The sequence below is a fragment of the Macrobrachium nipponense genome, chromosome 13 (genome assembly GCF_015104395.2).
Source record: "Macrobrachium nipponense isolate FS-2020 chromosome 13, ASM1510439v2, whole genome shotgun sequence".
Taxonomy (NCBI): domain Eukaryota; kingdom Metazoa; phylum Arthropoda; class Malacostraca; order Decapoda; family Palaemonidae; genus Macrobrachium; species Macrobrachium nipponense.
The window spans coordinates 69,501,128-69,519,060 of NC_087206.1; the positions used below are offsets into that span (position 1 = coordinate 69,501,128).

The 17,933-nt window shown below is 37.3% G+C and overlaps 1 long non-coding RNA gene across 1 annotated transcript; it reads right to left on the reverse strand.

Annotated features, from left to right (window-relative positions):
• Positions 1–350: 350 nt before the first annotated feature.
• On the reverse strand, positions 351–17,589 carry LOC135225488 (uncharacterized). Its single transcript, XR_010316993.1, has 3 exons — positions 17,529–17,589; positions 16,884–17,068; positions 351–472 (listed from the first exon to the last, which is right to left on the reverse strand). It is a non-coding gene; the product is annotated as an uncharacterized LOC135225488 (long non-coding RNA).
• Between the last annotated feature and the right edge of the window lie 344 nt (positions 17,590–17,933).

Here is a 17,933-nt window from a genome sequence, read left to right on the forward strand (position 1 = left end):
GTTAACGAGACTTGAATCACATCAACCGTGCATCTGATGTCTAGGCAAGTCCCTTACGATGCTCCTAATTGGCTGTTGATAAGCCACTCACAGCGCTGGAAACTCTCAGTCTCTCTCGAGAGTTCACAAAGGTAGGATGTATGTTCCACCTCTCCAGGGGGATACGTCTTTCAACAGTATCCCTCAGAGAGGTGGAACATACATCCTGCCTATGTGAACTCTCGAGAGAGGCTGTGAGTTTCCAGCTTTGTGATTGGCTTATCAACAGCCAAACAGGAGTGTCGTAAGGGACGGGCCTAGACATCAGATGCACGGTTGATGTGAATCTACTGTAGAAGAGCGTACCTTTGATCCGGCGCGAGAACCTGTTAAAATGAAGAGGGCTCGCTTTCCTTCGAGTTCTGTCAGTTGATGGTGATCTTCAGTGCTGCCTCTGTCCCAAATTCTTGACATGTCGGGTGAAGACATTGGTCTGGAAGTCAATGGAGATACTTGCTTAAACTTATGACTTAGAGCTTTAAAACTTCAGCCAATTTAATCTTATACAGGTCTCGGAAGAGTAATTCTATTAATGAGGGCGATGTTACCTGGTGATGAGAGAGAGAGAGAGAGAGAGAGAGAGAGAGAGAGAGAGAGAGAGAGAGAGAGGAAATGGTATGAAGTAGCAATGACCCTTAAAATTCACTTCTCTCAGAGAATACTGGTAGCCTTAAAAGGTAATACCAAGATCATTTATAAAGTAAAAGTCATGATAACTACATTTTTTTTTTTATTTCGTAAGTTTTTTTCGTAAGTTTTTTTATATGCATTCAAAGCCAGGCATTTGGGTGGGTAGATATCAAAGGATGAAACACAGAATCTACGTAAAGAGCAAAGCGCTATTTCGTAAGTTTTTATATGCGTATTCAAAGCCAGGCATTTGGGTGAGTAGATATCAAAGGATGAAACAAGAGATTACTCCTTTATTTCTTAAGTATTTTTTTTTCATTTATATTCAAGGCCAAGCATTTGGGTGAGTAGATATCAAAGGATGAAACAAGGGACTCTACGCAGAGAGCAAAGCGCATTCCCAGGCAACTATTTCCCTCGCCCATAAGCACACTCTTCTGGGGCGTTCAGTCGGATGGTTTCCGCCCACCTTCTCACCCAGGAGGATTAAATGGCCCTTTTCATCCTTCCTCTAACTAAGCCGTCAAGAGTTTCATTAGAGAAGGAATAAAAATTCTCGAGGGAAATCTGTATCCTGGAAATCCAATCAGCACATCAAATTGAAGGCTTACTCGCTCGGGTTACGGGGTGATTTCTTAATGAAATCGATTTCCGAGTGAATTTAAAGATTAATTACCCTAGATGTGAAGTTAACACTATAGTAGATTTACATCAACCGTGCATCTGATATCTGGGTCACAGTCCCTTACGACGCTCCTAACCGGCTGTTGATAAGCTAATCACATGGCTAGAAACTCTCAGTCTCTCTCGAGAGTTCACATAGGCAGGATGTATGTTCCCCCTCTCCTGTCTCATCTCCTAATTGATATTTATCTTATTGGGAGAAGTTTTTATGTCTAATGGGTGTTACCTGGCTGACCCGGCATTTATGCCATCTTAATAAGTCACAATAACAGATCGGTGTAGTACAAGAAACTAATATTAGTCATAAAACCTACCCTTCTGTACTTTTTACTGAGTCCTCGTCGATATAGTCTCATTCGGTTATTTATGTCTTTTCTGCTTTCTCATTACAATCTTATGTTGTTCATAAAGAGATAATGGACTGTACTTAGGCTCTGTATAAATGCAAATGCAGCTGCCCCTTCCTTCATAAGGTAGGTAAGCTAAATGCTGACAATGAAAACTAATGCATTTCAGATTCTCCCTTGAAGCTCTTGCCATTTTCCAGATGGCGTTCCATTAGGGCGGAAGTAGCCATTATTCTTTAGAACGCCAAGGAAAGGCAGATTACTGCAGCATATAAAGGGAACTCGCCTGTACAGCTTGCGTGGGAATTCATAAGTCAAGAGATCTTCCTGGAAAAATGGAAAAATAAACCTTTGGTGGAACATAACGTTTTAATGCTGCATTCAGCGACTTTCATGAAAGGAAGATTGCCCCGTTTTTTTTTTCCACGCATTGTGAGTTGTATAGTAAGGGGAATATTTTGGGGGGTTACTCTCTCTCTCTCTCTCTCTCTCTCTCTCTCTCTCTCTCTCTCTCTCTCTCTCTCTCTCTCTCTCGCAAGCCACACATACAAGAGGTCCCTTATAGTAGACTAAGTTTACTTGTCACCAAATGTTTCTTTCAAGATGATTTCATTGAATCACTGTTTTAGACATCTCTATTAACGGAAGTGGCATCTCATGCAGAATTCATGAATGAATATAACTGCAAAATAATGCAAGTATGATACAAGGACGAGGAGTATAGTGGAATGAATTTATTTTGTAGATGAGAAAAATGGAACTATAATTGTACATTTGATTTGAAATTAAACTGCAAAACGATTGCAGATTCCATTAATTGAAGTAAATTGGCAATATATCACCACTAACATTTGTGGTCCCTTGTGTTAAATGTACTAAAAAATTGTAAAAATTTACTAAAACGAAAAAGTTCTGAAAAAAACATTGTTAGATCAAATATTTTTCATTTATACTGGACCTAGTATTCACTTTTCCCACAGAGCGAGCCATACGATTTGTTTGAATGTGTACGAACCTATTCATAGATAAAGAATGGCTGAATTAATGTATGAATATATCTCTCTTTCTCCTTGAAAAACATTTTCCTTTGCAATAACGTTAACAATTGGGACTAAACTAGGAAGTGTTTCTCATTCAACGTTGCTTCGAGTGTCCGAGTCTGTAACTTTTTAAATCTTGAGACGGATAATGGAGTACTCGTCAAAGTCTACCGGTAAAACATCTAAAAAAGGAATAAAGCTGCGACACCTATTCGCTCAATGCTTTTCAAAATCATACTGAAAAACATCTAGAAAAGAAATAAAGTTACGACACCTATTCGCCTAACGCTTTTCAAAATCATCCAGTAAAACATCTAAAAAAAAATAAACTTGCGACAACATTCATTATCCGGTTTTTACATTTTTTAAAGGTGAGTTCGTTGGCGGGCACAAATACTGAAGCTGCGGCCAAAGGCAGATAAACTTTATTTTTCTCATATTATTTGGAAACGGAATATTCAGAAAAGGGATACGGAGAATCTGTGAGAGGATATAAATTTCCTGGAAGGTATAAATTTGTGGAAGCTGAGTAGAAGAGACGAAGAAGCAAAGACTAAGAGAAGGAGGTTCAATTCCTTTCGGACAGGATTAAACCTAGCGCGAATTTCCCTGCATTAGCAAGAAAAAAAACACAGAAGACTAGATGAGGATCAAAGTCTCAGATTTGCTCCTTCAGAAGATTTAGAACTCTGTAAGAAAACTAAGCACATTCATCCTAAAGCATAAAAGTGATGAACACATGACCTTCCAGTTGAGTTGGCCTTTGAGTAACACTTCAGTATTCTGTGTAATGTCAAAACAGATAAGAGATGAGACTATCATAAAATGATGAGCAGAGAAGAATATTAACCTGAATTATATAAACAAAGAGGCAATGACTTTGGAACAAATTCCCATTTATCCATGTATTACTGTGGCGGCTGTCCCTTTTATCCAGGTATTCCTGAGGTGACTGTCCCTTTTATCCAGGTATTCCTGAGGTGACTGTTCCTTTTATCCAGGTATTCCTGAGGTGACTGTCCTTTTATCCAGGTATTCCTGAGGTGACTGTCCCTTTTATCCAGGTATTCCTGAGGTGACTGTCCCTTTTATCCAGGAATTTCTGAGGTTACTGTCCCTTTCATAAGGGTATTCCTGAGGTGACTGTCCCTTTTATCCAGGAATTTCTGAGGTGACTGTTCCTTTTATCCAGGTATTCCTGAGGTGACTGTCCATTTTATCCAGGTATTTCTGAGGTAACTGTCCCTTTTGTCCAGACATTTCTGTGTTGACTGTCCAAATTACCCCTCGCTAAACCTAAACAACCGCCCCCCTCTCTGTCATGGTAATCGCTTCATAGCGGCGAATGATAAGTTAAAGGAAATGAAAATACATTTTCTTTGAGTAGGTCTGCAACAAGGAGGCATTCACGCACGTGTTGGAGGCCCCTGTTCTCATGACTATTCTAGAATCGCCAGGTGGGATATGGAACTCATCAGGCGCCAATGTGTCATCAGAAAACGCAGGGCATTATGATGTAACTATTCGCCTAGATCCTTCTAAAATGTTCCTGTCGTCTCGGGAGTCTGTGACGTTCACTGGTAGGCCCTGCCCACAGACCGCCATATACATACAACTGACAAAGTATCAGAGATTAGATCATCAGTGAGAGACCAGCAGAGAGCACAGATCATCAGTGAGAGATCATCAGAGAGAGATAAGAGAAGAAGGAACAGACGAAGGATAAGAGAAGAAGAAGGCACACGAGAGTTTGATCGGTATTGGGTTAAAACGTCCACGGTAAGAGAGTGAGCGACATGGATATTCCAACGTTGAGCAAGCCTTCAGAGAAAAAACGTCCTACAAGTTGGTTTTGAGGAGTAACCTGCCCTTCGAGTATCAAGAATAGACATTGCTTCCTGCAGTAAGGAATCAAGAAGACGTCTAAAGTTCTACAGTTCTACAACTCTCCTTTGGGAAGCCATCGCTTCGAGCATTGAGTTTCGACAGCTGCAAAACTGGCCAGCAAGTATTTCATTACTTCACTGTTTCCCCAGTTCACGTATTGTAAGATTTTACTTTTTTTTTATGTAAATAGGAGAAACCATTCTGCATTTATCTTGTTAGTAGACTGTAAATAAACTTCTGTTCTGTTTGTGTTTCTTTCTATGATCGTATCCCCAGTTTCAACTGTTGGTGATGAATCCTTTTTGTTTATTATAATATCGAACCTGTAGCGGACCTCTGGGTCCATGACATTATTGGCGACCTTTGGCCAGGGTATTCGGCACTGTAACAGTTTGAAACAGGGAGAATATAGAAAGAGCCAGAATGAGTGAGATGGTGAAAGAGTTTATTGAGTCAGGTAAGCTTCTAGGTCTAGAGGGAAAGGGCATTTCGCGAGAAATTGTGCAGTAGAAAGGAAGGACGTTAAGAAACCAGTTTCTCTAGTTAACCTTTCGTCAAGTAGGAATGATGTGGATGAGAGAAACTAGGAAATTTTTTTGTTTTTTGGTGAATTTTCTGTCATAGGTATAATTTCCCTCTTGGAGGAGTAGATTCGAGAAAAGTGGTCTTGCTTTGAGACACAGGAGCTGCTGTCTCACTAATTAGGAGAGTGTGTGTGCCAAACAAGGCAGAAATCAATATGGAAGAAAAAGTCATGTTAGGTGGGGATTTCTGAACACTTGTGTTCTTTGTCCTTTGTTGAAGTTGAACTTAGAAAGTCAGGTAGTGTCAGGAGAAGTGAAACTAGCAGTTGTTGACAGGTTGTCCGTTGATGGCGTTGGCATTATTGTCGGTAATGACTTAGCTTTATCCAAGAATGTGAATCTTTGTTGTGAGTGAGCTTCCAGTGCTGAAATGGGTAGTAAACTAGATCAGGTTTAGATATAGACATAGACTACGGTCATAGCTTGTTCGGGGATTCGAATGAGTGTGATAGAGGTGGCGAGGTTGATCTTGGCGTGAGTGTGGCTGAGAAACCTGACTCTATCGGTCTTGGACAGTGATAGCCAAGCAGAAGGTGAGGCTGTCGAGGAGAACGTAGTCGATGTAGTGGAATCAAGTAATAGTACTGTGATAAATATGCTCTAACCTTTTGAATAAGGATGTTCTAGTCAAGTTTCAGAGAGAGGATGAGACTAACCCAAATTTTTAAGGTGAGCTGGATGATCTCTATGATGTGTGTAAGGAAAACTTTTTGTTTAAAAGACGAAGTTTTGTGTAGTTATGTTCGTCCTAAGTCAGGTAGTAAAGAAGAAATCGCCGAACAATTAGTGGTTCCTAGGAAGCTTCGTGAATTAGTTTTGAAGTTAGCACATGATGAGCAAGGACATTTGGGAGTAAATAAAAACTTTCAGGTGTATTAGTAGGGCGTACTTTTGGCCTAAAAATGAGGAGTGACATAAAGAGGTATGTTTTAAGCTGTCATGAATGCCAAATTGCTGGGAAACCGAATCAAGTAATTCCCAGAGCTCCATTGTGTAATACTCCTTCAGTAGGCGAATCTTTTATGAATCTAGTTATCGATATGGTAGGACCTTTGCCTAGAAGTAAGGAGGGAGTTTATATCGTTAACAATCATTGATAGACTAACTCACTATTCAGAGGTGTGATACCCGTAGAAGCTGTAACGCAAGGACCGTAGTTAAACAATTGTTAGATTATTTTTCCAAGTTTGGTTTGCCTATACTATAAAGTGTGATAATGGCAGTAATTTTGTATCCAAATATTTCAGGGATAGAATGAAAAGGTTCACCGACTTTTCAGCGCAAGACAAATGAGCACTGACAATTGAGCGCAAGACAATTGAGCACAGTAACATTTGGGCGCCGACATTTGAGCGCCATATTTTCAAAATAGGTATGAAAGAAAACTAAGAACTTCAGAGACAAAATGTTTAGAAATATATATATATATATATATATATATAGATATATATATATATATATATATATATATATATATATATATATATATATATATATATATCCGTTTAGGAAAAGTAAACAACGCTGTTTATTTTTTATTGTTTGACTATTACAATCGTTTGGTTATTATCGTTAAAATCAGTATGTTGTATTTGCCAGTGATCACGATCATGTACAAGATCCTGCAAAGTCGGCAGCTAGCTTATAAATGATGCGGCTTCGCAAAAGGGCAGCAGCATCAAATGATGCCACCAAGGCGAATCATTCAGGAGACCCAAATTAATTTGCATCCTGAAGTAGTCGCAGTTCATCCTAAGTTTCATCCCTTCAGCGGACAGTACAACGACAACAGAAGTGCAAGGGATTGCGTATCCCGGCTCTAAGTAACATAGGGGAAATAGATATACCACAAGAACTTGCTTACACGCATGCTGGTGAAAATTTTCTTGCATATGACTCGGTAGTATGATGACCCGGATCGTTATTTTATATTTGCCACTCCTGATAATTTGAGATTGATAAAAGAAAATAAGCACTGGAGGTGGGAGATGTGATTCATTAATCCTATATTAAAGGAAGCGTCCTTCCAATGGTATACATTCTCCTTCAGAGAAAGTCAGGGGAAGCATATAGCCGCGCTCTGATCAGACTACTTTGCATGGATAATAGATTGCTCCATCTTCCATTTTGTGTGACTACGAGAAAGCATTTCATAATTCTTTGATATATTTTAAAGTATTTTACGGGCAATAAATAAAAATTTAAGCCATCATATTTCTGTTTTTACATGATTTTGTTTAGATGTAATTTTTTTTACATGTCATAAAAAAATAAAGATTTAAAACAGTAATTTTGTTCCCTTTAATAAACGTTTTGAGATCATTTAAAGTATTTACATGTAATAAATAAAAATTTTTGGTACTCAAATGTCGGCGCCCAAATGTTACTGCGCTCAATTGTCTTGCGCTCAATTGTCGGCGCTCATTTGTCAGCGCTCATTTGTCTTTCGCTCAAAAGTACGCCTCACGGAATGAAGAGTTAGGCATTAAACTCGTAACTTCCACACCTTATCACACCCCGAATCACAAGGCAGTTGTGAGCGGTTTCACCAAACGTTTAAGAGTTGCTTACGAAAACTGTGTAGTACTTTGAACACGGCTGGGAAGAAAAGTTCTGTTAGCTTTAAGGCTGGCACCGAACGACACTTCAGGATTTAGTCCTTTCGAGCTGGTTTTCGGTGACACCGCTAAAGGTCCTTTAGAAATGCTAAAATGTAACTTAATGCTTAAAGAGGGTAGTGAGGACTACATAACTAATCTAGAGTATTATAAAAACAATTTAAGAGTTTCGGCAACTAGCAAAGGAGAATGAGAGTGGGAGTTAAGGGGAAACTAAAAGGAAACATGATCTCAGAGCGAAAGAGAAAAGTTTCTGTGTGGGAAATAAAGTTTTAGTATTAGTCCTGAAAAAAGGTCCTACTTTATCTTATAAGTTCGACGGTCCTTTTTCAATTTTGGAAAAGAGGGGAAATCTAAATTATTTGATAGACATGGGTAAGCATAGAGCAAAGTGGATGCGTGTAAACTCGCTTCAGAATTATAAAGAACGCCCCGTGCTGTGGCCACCGCCCGTGTTCGTAGTAACGGTGTCACAGAGAGGAGTTAGTTTTGAGAAAAACTCAGAGGTGCTTAAGAAGTTCCAGGTTTCCAATTAGAGTTCAGAAAAGGAACATTAAGAGGAAAGGATAATGTTATAGCTGATAGCCTCTAGAGATTTTTCAGAATGAGTAGCCTAATGACTGTTTTCTGTTTTGGCACGAGTGGGTGAGTGAATGGAGATGTGTGCATGTTTAATTGGATTAAAGCTTTATGCAGAATTGTTCCCCTGCTGTTTGATTCTTGTTTCTTTAAAAAAAAAAAAAATTAGTTGATTTCATTTTTTTATGGGGGGGGAACATGTCATGGTAATCGCTTCATAGCAACGAATGATAAGTTAAAGGAAATGAAAATATATTTTCTTCGAGTAGGTCTGCAACAAGGAGGCATTCACGCACATGTTGGAGGCCCCTGTTCTCATGACTATTCTAGAATCGCCAGGTGAGATATGGAACTCAACAGGCACCAACGTGTCGTCAGAAAACGCCGCGTATTATGATGTAACTATTCGCCTAGATCCTTCTGAAATGTTCCTGTCATCTCCGGAGTCTGTGACATTTGCTGGTAGGCCCTGCCCACAGATCGCCGTATATATACGACTGACGAAGTATCAGAGATCAGATCATCAGTGAGAGACCAGCAGAGAGCACAGATCATCAGTGAGAGATCATCAGAGAGAGATAAGAGAAGAAGGAACAGACGAAGGATAAGAGAAGAAGAAGGGGCACGAGAGTTTGATCGGTATTGGGTGAAGTCGTCCACAGTAAGAGAGTGAGCGACAGGGATATTCCGATGTTGAGCAAACCTTCAGAGAAGAAACGTCCTACAAGTTGGTTTAGAGGAGTAACCGCCCTTCGAGTATCAAGAATAGACATTACTTCCTGCAGTACGGAGTCAAGAAGACGTCTAAAGTTCTACAGCTCTCCTTTGTGAAGCCATCGTTTTAAGCAATGAGTTTCGACAGCTGCAAAACTGGCCAGCAAGTATTTCATTACCTCACTGTTTCCCCAGTTCACGTATTGTAAGATTTTCTTTTGTTATGTAAATAGGAGAAACCATTCTGCATTTATCTTTGTTAGTAATGTTTTCTTTATAATATCGAACCTGTAACGGACCTCGGGGTCCGTGACACCCACCCCCCCCACCTCAACATAAACCTTGATACAGACTTATTAATCACTGGAAAGAAATGCAATTTAAATAATACATTTCTATGGTACTAAGTACACGAAATGAGGTATGATAAACCCGTAGAGTGTATTACCACATATAGGGAAAAAGGGAAGGGGAAGAGATGTGGGGGGGAGGGTAGGGGGGGAAGGGTTAGGGAAAGGGAAGGGATGGTGGTTTTTCAAACCTACCCTATTCTCTGAATTTTGTCTAGATTTGTCAATTTCCCTCCAAATTTAGTTATTACATTTGGAGGAACTGACCTGGTACAATGAATTTGAGGACGATTTGAAGTAAGAAATGCAACTTTAACACAATTCTTTACATTTCATTTTCTATTCCCATTTGTTATTGCTGCAGCATCAATAGTGCATATTTTATTTCTCCATCACACTGGATCTAGTAAACATTTTGCGCAACTGTGAAATTTGCCTCTCTCACTGAAAGGGAGTCATTTGTTTTGCCTTTCTCAACTGAAAGGGGAGTCATCATTTTTTTTCAAGGAAAAACGCAAGAGGCTTTCAGAGCTTGATAAACTTAATCAAAATTCTACTGTGTGAGTTACCCTAACGTCTTCTCCTCCCATGAGCGACCTCTCCTGCAAAGGATGCTTGCCCACATTTCTTCGCGTCTGTTGTGTTTGTTTGGCAAACATCTCCTGGAATTAATCAGATCCCCACCCGGCTGTACACATTCCAACCACACATACTCGTGTTTCCTGAATTCTCCCTCCAAACTAATTAGTGGCGCTTTCAAGAATTACTGACAAAATAACCCACTTTCACGTAACTACCCAGTTTCGTTAATAAGATTGGAGGAGAGTGCATTCAGGATACGCTATATTTCTGACGAATTTACTTCTTATCTTTTCAGTTCCTTTCACACCAATTAAAATAAGATTAGAGGAAAATACATTCAGGACACGCTATATTTCTGCTGAATTTATCTATTATCTTTTCAATTTCTTTCACAGCAATCAAAAAGAATATATTATTCATACTATCAACTAAGAAAGGTAAAGTTTGCGATGGTAAGTATATGTTATAGTTCTCATGATAAATTGCCATTTATTTTTTTAAAAGTTAATCTAATCTACTATTCAGAAATATTGATTTACATTTTGAGATGATTACGTCTTTTTCAAGAATCTAAGCACATCACAAGCACAATGTAAAACTTCCTTAGCCTTCATTAATAGTCTCACAGCATGTGAATATTGTCCATAATTTTGTGTTCAGATGATTATTTAAAAAGAATTCCCCCCCCCCCCCCCCACCTCGGAATTAATATATTTTCATGTATGTTTAACCTGAGTGCGACAGGTATTTGAGGTTCGCTGGCTTCACTTGCCAGTCCTGGAATTGAAGATGTCGATGGTTCGTGCCCGTCGGCCGGCAATTCTATTATCGCTTAGAAAATTCCTCTTCGGTTAAACATATATGAAAATATGTTAATTCCGAGGTAGAGTGAATTAGATATTAAAGGACATTTGTAGCTCGATATATCTATATGAATCACGGTAATGTGATATGACTTATGTAATAGCTTCGTGCGGGCAAAATCACTACAACGCTACCGAGGACGAGGTGGGTTTGATGCAGTCTCCAAAACAACAAATTACCTGAGTGCGACAGGTATTTGGGGTCGGAGATGGCATAAACTTATATCCTCTTGCGGTGGTGGGATGGGCTAAGGCTTCACTGCCAGTCCCTGGAATAGAGATGTTGATGGTTCGTGCCCATCGGCCAGCAATTCGATTATCACTTAGAAAATTCCCGTTCGGTTAAAACATATATGAAAATATATAATTCCGAGGTAGAGTGAATTAGATGTTAAAGGACATTTATAGCTATATATATATATATATATATATATATATATATATATATATATATATATATATATAGATTTATATATATATATATATATATATATATATCGAACTATAAATCATATGTGGCCATCACATACCAATATTTGGTATGTGATGGCCACATACCACCAAATATTGTCTAGATAGGTAGAGCAACCTAACATATAGACATACAAACTTTCACTTATATATATATATATATATATATATATATATATATATATATATATATATATAATAAGTGAAAGTTTGTATGTCTATATATTAGGTTGCTTTACCTATCTAGACAATATTTGGCATGTGGCCATCACATGACCCAACTTAACTAACTGGGTAGGATTGAAACCCCTACACATGCCCCCTTCCCCTTCTCCCTTCCCCCTTTCCTTTGACATGTCTTTGGCAAATAAACTCTACGGTTTCATCATACCTTATTTCATGTACCTGAGACCAAAGAACTATAAGAAAATGCTTTACAGTCACCACAGTAATACTTTCATAAAAGGGACAGTAACCAGAGTCATTCTCTGAAAAATACAGTCGATTCCACTGAGGTCCTCTTTTCATAGGATTTTGTACTCCGACCTTAATCTGCGTTAAGCTCAAATTTAATAAACTAACCCCAACGCTGAATGGGGTATAGTTAAATGTTTATTTTATCATTCTTCGTCTTGAAATTTTCTTTGGCGTAGCATAGCACGTTTAAATAAGTCAGCGTTTATGGAAACGGTAAGTTTCTCTTGCTTATTTAGTAACCTGTTATTCTGCACCCAATTGGTACTGTTGCTTCATCATGTTAAAAAGGAAAATGATTGAAAGTAGAAAGAAAGCACTTTTATTGTTCAGTTTGATTTGGCATCCTTTCAGTGATTTTACGGAAATATTCAAATAGACCAACCGTTGAATAGTAAATGAAAAGAATGTGTTTATTCCCTGCTGACAGCTGACAGAACGGCTACGGACTTTTTACTTTGTTAAAAGACAGGTGTTAATTTTTCAGTAACTAGAATTCCTCCATTGAAAACGTGTAACGCTCAAAGCTTTGGATTGACAATCATTTCTGGATTTTCCAGGATTGGCTGGTTAAATACTGATAGAACCAGAAATATATTTCATACATAGATGAACATGCCTTTCACACGCAAAATAAATTCGTTTATTATAATATGACGTGTCGCCTGACTTATGTCAGACGCCTTTCAAAGTCTGGCTATTGGAAAATTTTGTTCGCATTTACGTGAAAATTTACAGACCCTCGAGTGACTGTTCAATATATATGAATTTAGGAACATCGAACTTAAAAAAATATGGTCACATTTAAGAATGATTTTCTTTTATGGCACTGCGTCAATTGACTGGGCACGAGAAGTTAGGAGGTATCAATACCCGGAAAGAACAATACATTATATTGCTTATACATATACAAAGTGGATGCAATAAGATATTCATGATCATGATAATTGCTTATTATCTCGATGTTTTATGTATTTATATTTTTTTACATTTTCGTTATCTCATTATTTGATTTACTTTAAACGAACCTCCCATTCCATGTGATTTCATAATTGGAGCCATAACTTCCACGGATGTGGATTTCTTGGCAGAGATGGAAGTTAGTTGCCATATGTACTGTATATTATGCTGTTTCAAATGGACGTATTACTTCATTTGATATTTTGGTATTTTTCATCTGTTCAACTCCTATTCTTGTTTTATTGTTATTTTACTGCTGAATAGTTTGTAGGTCAAACTGCTAGTTTTAGGTAATTGTATGTTTAAAATTTTAGGCCTTTCTTGGCTACATACACTGTAAACTTTATCTCTTTCCCTAATAAGCGCTCCAAGAAGAGGTTCATTGGAGGACGGAACTGTTGAGCATTTTCTGAGATATACCATTTTCAGTTTCCTATGTGGAATACAACTGAATTAGTTGCCACTGTGATATCGGTGACTTTCAGGAGAAGAATTAAAAGGCTTCTTGTCATACTGCATCGTTGATCATACGTACCTTATCGCTTACTTGGGGAGTAAGACTACAAACTACTTTGTTGTTGTTGTTGTTGTTGGGGTGTAGGAAAGCCTAAAAGTTCTAGAAAAGGTGTTTCGCGTCGAGTTAAAATTACAGCAAGTTTGGGATAAGATATTTATTATTTATTTATTACAATGAAAAAATGTAATAAATAAACAATGAGCATGTTAAACAGTTGAGAACAATTATTTTTCTAATAAAATATAGTGTATTTATTTTAATCTTCGTTGGTGAAACAACCCCTTATTTGACCATAGAATTTTACCAGGTGTCTGAGAAACCTGGAGGTCGGATCAAGCCTTATTATGAAATAGCTTCGTTGATTATAAGTTGTTTATTACAAAGAACAACGGTCATTATTTAAGTGTACTATACAATGATGGAATAAATGGGACCTACTTGTTGCTGGTGATGGCAGCCATCTGTGGGCTGGTAAGGATTTTTTTCGCGAAAAGCCTTGGTTGAAAAGTAAAAGTTTTAATGAATACCTTTATCTTCAATAAAACATACTCCTAGGAACAAACTATCTATATATTATATATATATATATATATATATATATATATATATATATTTATATACTATATTTATATAATAGTATATTATATGAATATATATATAATATAACATAAATATAATATAAAGATATATATATATATATATATATATATATAATATATATATATATATATATATATTTATATATATATATATATATATATATATATATATATATATGTTGTGTGTGTGCTTGGGTGCGTATACTCATGTACGTGCGTACTAACAGCCTATCAAGGACACTAAACAAAGCTCTACCCTTCAGTGCTACTGAGCAAACAGAAGTGGATCTGCCTTCACATGAAGAGGTCTCGAGGTCGAGTGCCAATAAGAAACTGGGCAGCAGTTGAATTTCGTTTAGCTTTTTTTTTTTTTTCTTCCAGGCAAAAGTTGAGAGAGAGAGAGGAGAGAGAGAGAGAGAGAGTACTATTGACCGACGGATAACTTGCGGAGTGGGCGGAGTTGAATGACAAAAGACGTGAGGAGGACTTTTTGGATCGCGTTCGTTCTTCCTAAACTGGAATTTTGTTTGATTGAAGATTATCATGATCTGCTCCGTGATATTTTTCTCTGACTGAAGATTATCATGATCTGCTCCGTGATATTTTTCTCTGATTGAAGATTATTATGATCTGTTCCGTGATATATTTTTCTGATTGAAGATTATAATGATCTTTTTCATATTTTTCTCTGATTGAAGATTATCATGATCTTTTTCATTATATTTTTCTCTGTTTGAAGATTATCATGATCTGTTCCGTGATATTTTTCACTGACTGAAGATTATAATGATCTGTTCCATGATATTTTTCTCTGATTGGATTATAATGATCTTTTTCATGATATTTTTCTCTGATTGAAGATTATCATGATCAGTTCCGTGATATTTTTCACTGACTGAAGATTATAATGATCTGTTCCATGATATTTTTCTCTGAAGAATTAATTTAATCGCGGCTTGTTGTAAATATATTTGATAAAATTATTTATGTGGTGCTGAATTTAATTTTAACCGTTATCTGGTTCAAAATTATTCTCTAGAAACATCAACGAAACAGATATACAAAACAGAGCATGACCTAAAATTCGGTGTGAGAGAGAGAGAGAGAGAGAGAGAGAGAGAGAGATGAGAGAGAGAGAGAGAGATTGTTTTTTGAGAGAGGAGAGAGAGAGAGAGACGAGAGAGAGAGAGAGGGATGAAGAGAAGAGAGAGAGAGAGAAATTTCTATTAGCGTAGAGAGAGAAAGAGGTTAGGGAGATGGAAGAGATTTATTAGACGTTTGTGACAGGGTAAATTCATGTCATGTATGGAAATAAAATATTTCTGGTTGTTTCATGCTAGACATATATATGTGTACACATACATACATTCACACATGTATGTATATATATATATATATATATATATATATATATATATATATATATATATTAAGCAACAAATGCCAACTGAATCTTCCTGTTACTCAGTGCAGACCAAAACTGACCGGCTCAGCATTGCACTTAACTTTTTTTTTGTTGCGTCACATTGCATCGTCCATGCGAACTGCTTATTTTCATTGCTTCCATTACAATTTGCATTGGAGATTCAATTATAAAAAAATGGATGTTGTAACGGCTAAAAATGAGTATTCGAGCGCCTGTGATTACAGAGAAGAAACTCAGTTGCGTTACCAAGAATATTCCGTTTCGTCTTTTCTAACTTTATTGTCAGTGCGGATTATAATACGGGGATTTTGGAGGAGCATTTCTTATTCGAAGGTAATATTCAATGCAAATGTTTTATTTTGCCTCTCAAGATGATGAAGCTATAGTAGATTCACATCAACCGTGCATTTGATGTCTAGGCCAGTCCCTTACGACGCTCCTGATTGGCTGTTGATAAGCCAATCACAGGGCTGGAAACTCTCAAGTCTCTCTCGAGAGTTCACATAGGCAAGATGTGTGCTCCACCTCTCCTGAGCGATACTTTTGAAAGACGTATCCCTCAGGTGAGGTGGAGCATACATCCTGTCTATGTGAACTCTCGAAAGAGACAGTTTCCAGCCCTGTGATTGGCTAATCAACAGCCAATCAGGAGCGTCGTAAGGGACTGGCCTAGACATCAAATGCACGGTTGATGTGAATCTACTATAGTTTTCGGGTTTTGCTTGAATGATACTGTTAAATATTATGATAAGAATAGGAATCTGCTGAGCTGTGATCACAGAAAATAAGAATGAACGGTATTTCAATTTCATTGTACTTCCCGAACGATCTGGCGATTATTATTATCATTATCATTTCATTAGATGACACCAATTCACACGGAACAAGCTCGAAGGTCATTAACTTGAAATTCAAGTTTCCAAAGAAAGTTGGCTTCAACCTCCCACCGCTAAAGACCCCATCACTGCACCAGTAACTGGTCAGGATACAGAGCCAATGATTATTCAACGGCCTGGGGGAGGAGCGAACGTTCGATAACTGAGCGGCAGGCCACGACGCTAGCCACCATATCAGCGGACCAGCTGGGAACTTGGAGATTAGTGGAAGAAGTCATATTTTAAATTGATATCAATTCGTCGCCTCAAGTTAAACTTTTTTTTACATCTTTTTATAAGAAAATGAACTGGATGCAAAGGAAAAAAGTAAATCATAATTATCCTATCCTAAAGTTCCTGTATCTTTAACTCAATGCGATACACCTTTTTCAGACCTTTATATGCTCTTCCATAGACCTTTCCTACCCTCCAACAAAAACAATAAAACAACAACAACAAAGGGCTTTGTGAGTAAGCGAAAACTATGACTCGTTTTCTTGATGTTGACAGCTCTGGCTTTTCGGGAATTCATTGGAAAAGGGATAAAAGATTGAAATAAACGAACCGCGAAGGAGGAACAATAACTACAAATTACTTCTTAAATAGAGGGTTATCCTTGGTTAATCAAAGCCATAATCTCTTACCTGTAGGATTTCAGTGGATAGCGAAAGCGAAGCTGAGGTCACCGAAGGGCCTGGAAAGAGATGCAGCTGGAACTGGCCTGGAAGTACATCACCAATCAGCCAGTGGGTCGCTCAAATGGCAAGAACATCCTTCAGGTTGGCGTCCTCAAATGCCGGATCCAGTACCTTCGCCGGAAGACGGTACACTAGAAAAAATAAATAAATAAATAAATAAATAAAATTTTAAAAAATTAATTTCGTTACAGGTTTGATCTTTATGTATAGGTACTCTCTTCCTTTACAGTTTATATATGGCCGGTTTGTGCCCTAGACGGTACTAAGTAATGTATAATTGAATGGAATATATTAATTGATTAACTAATAGTAGCCAAGAGAAGTGTCGGGATCTTTGACAGGTATTTGAGAGACTTTGTTAGGGGAGAAAATTAAAACATATATGTATGTGTATATATATATATATATATATATATATATATATATATATATATATATATATATATATATATATATATATATATATTGAGGTACAAGAAGGTTGAATGCTCTTACCGATGGCGAGAGAAAAGAAAATGTTGCTTAATACATTTCAGTTTTGAAGTAAATATTACAAACTACAGAGTAATGAGAAGGAGGAAAGTTTCTTACCGTAAATTGTGACCGGGAATGTGGCAGTGGCGCTGTGGAAACTCTGGGAAATGAGAGAGAGGCTGCAATTCCTAGAGATAAAGGAGGTGAAATGAATGAAAACGTCTTGCTGTTTTACATGGTTAGTACTGATGAGCTAATCAAATTATTATGTCTCATTCTCATTATTTTTAAAGAGTGAATCGCAGTCAGTGGTCTAAATAAGGACAATTGTTCGTAGTAAAAAGTACTTTGTCGATAGTGTCACAATAGATTCAATGAAGATCTAATTACCCACAAAGCTTGAATTAGCATGTACTCGTCTAAGATATGCAAATAGTGCGATATATATATATATATAGATATATATAATATCAGATATTACTATATATATTTATATATTATATATATTTAATATAATTATTA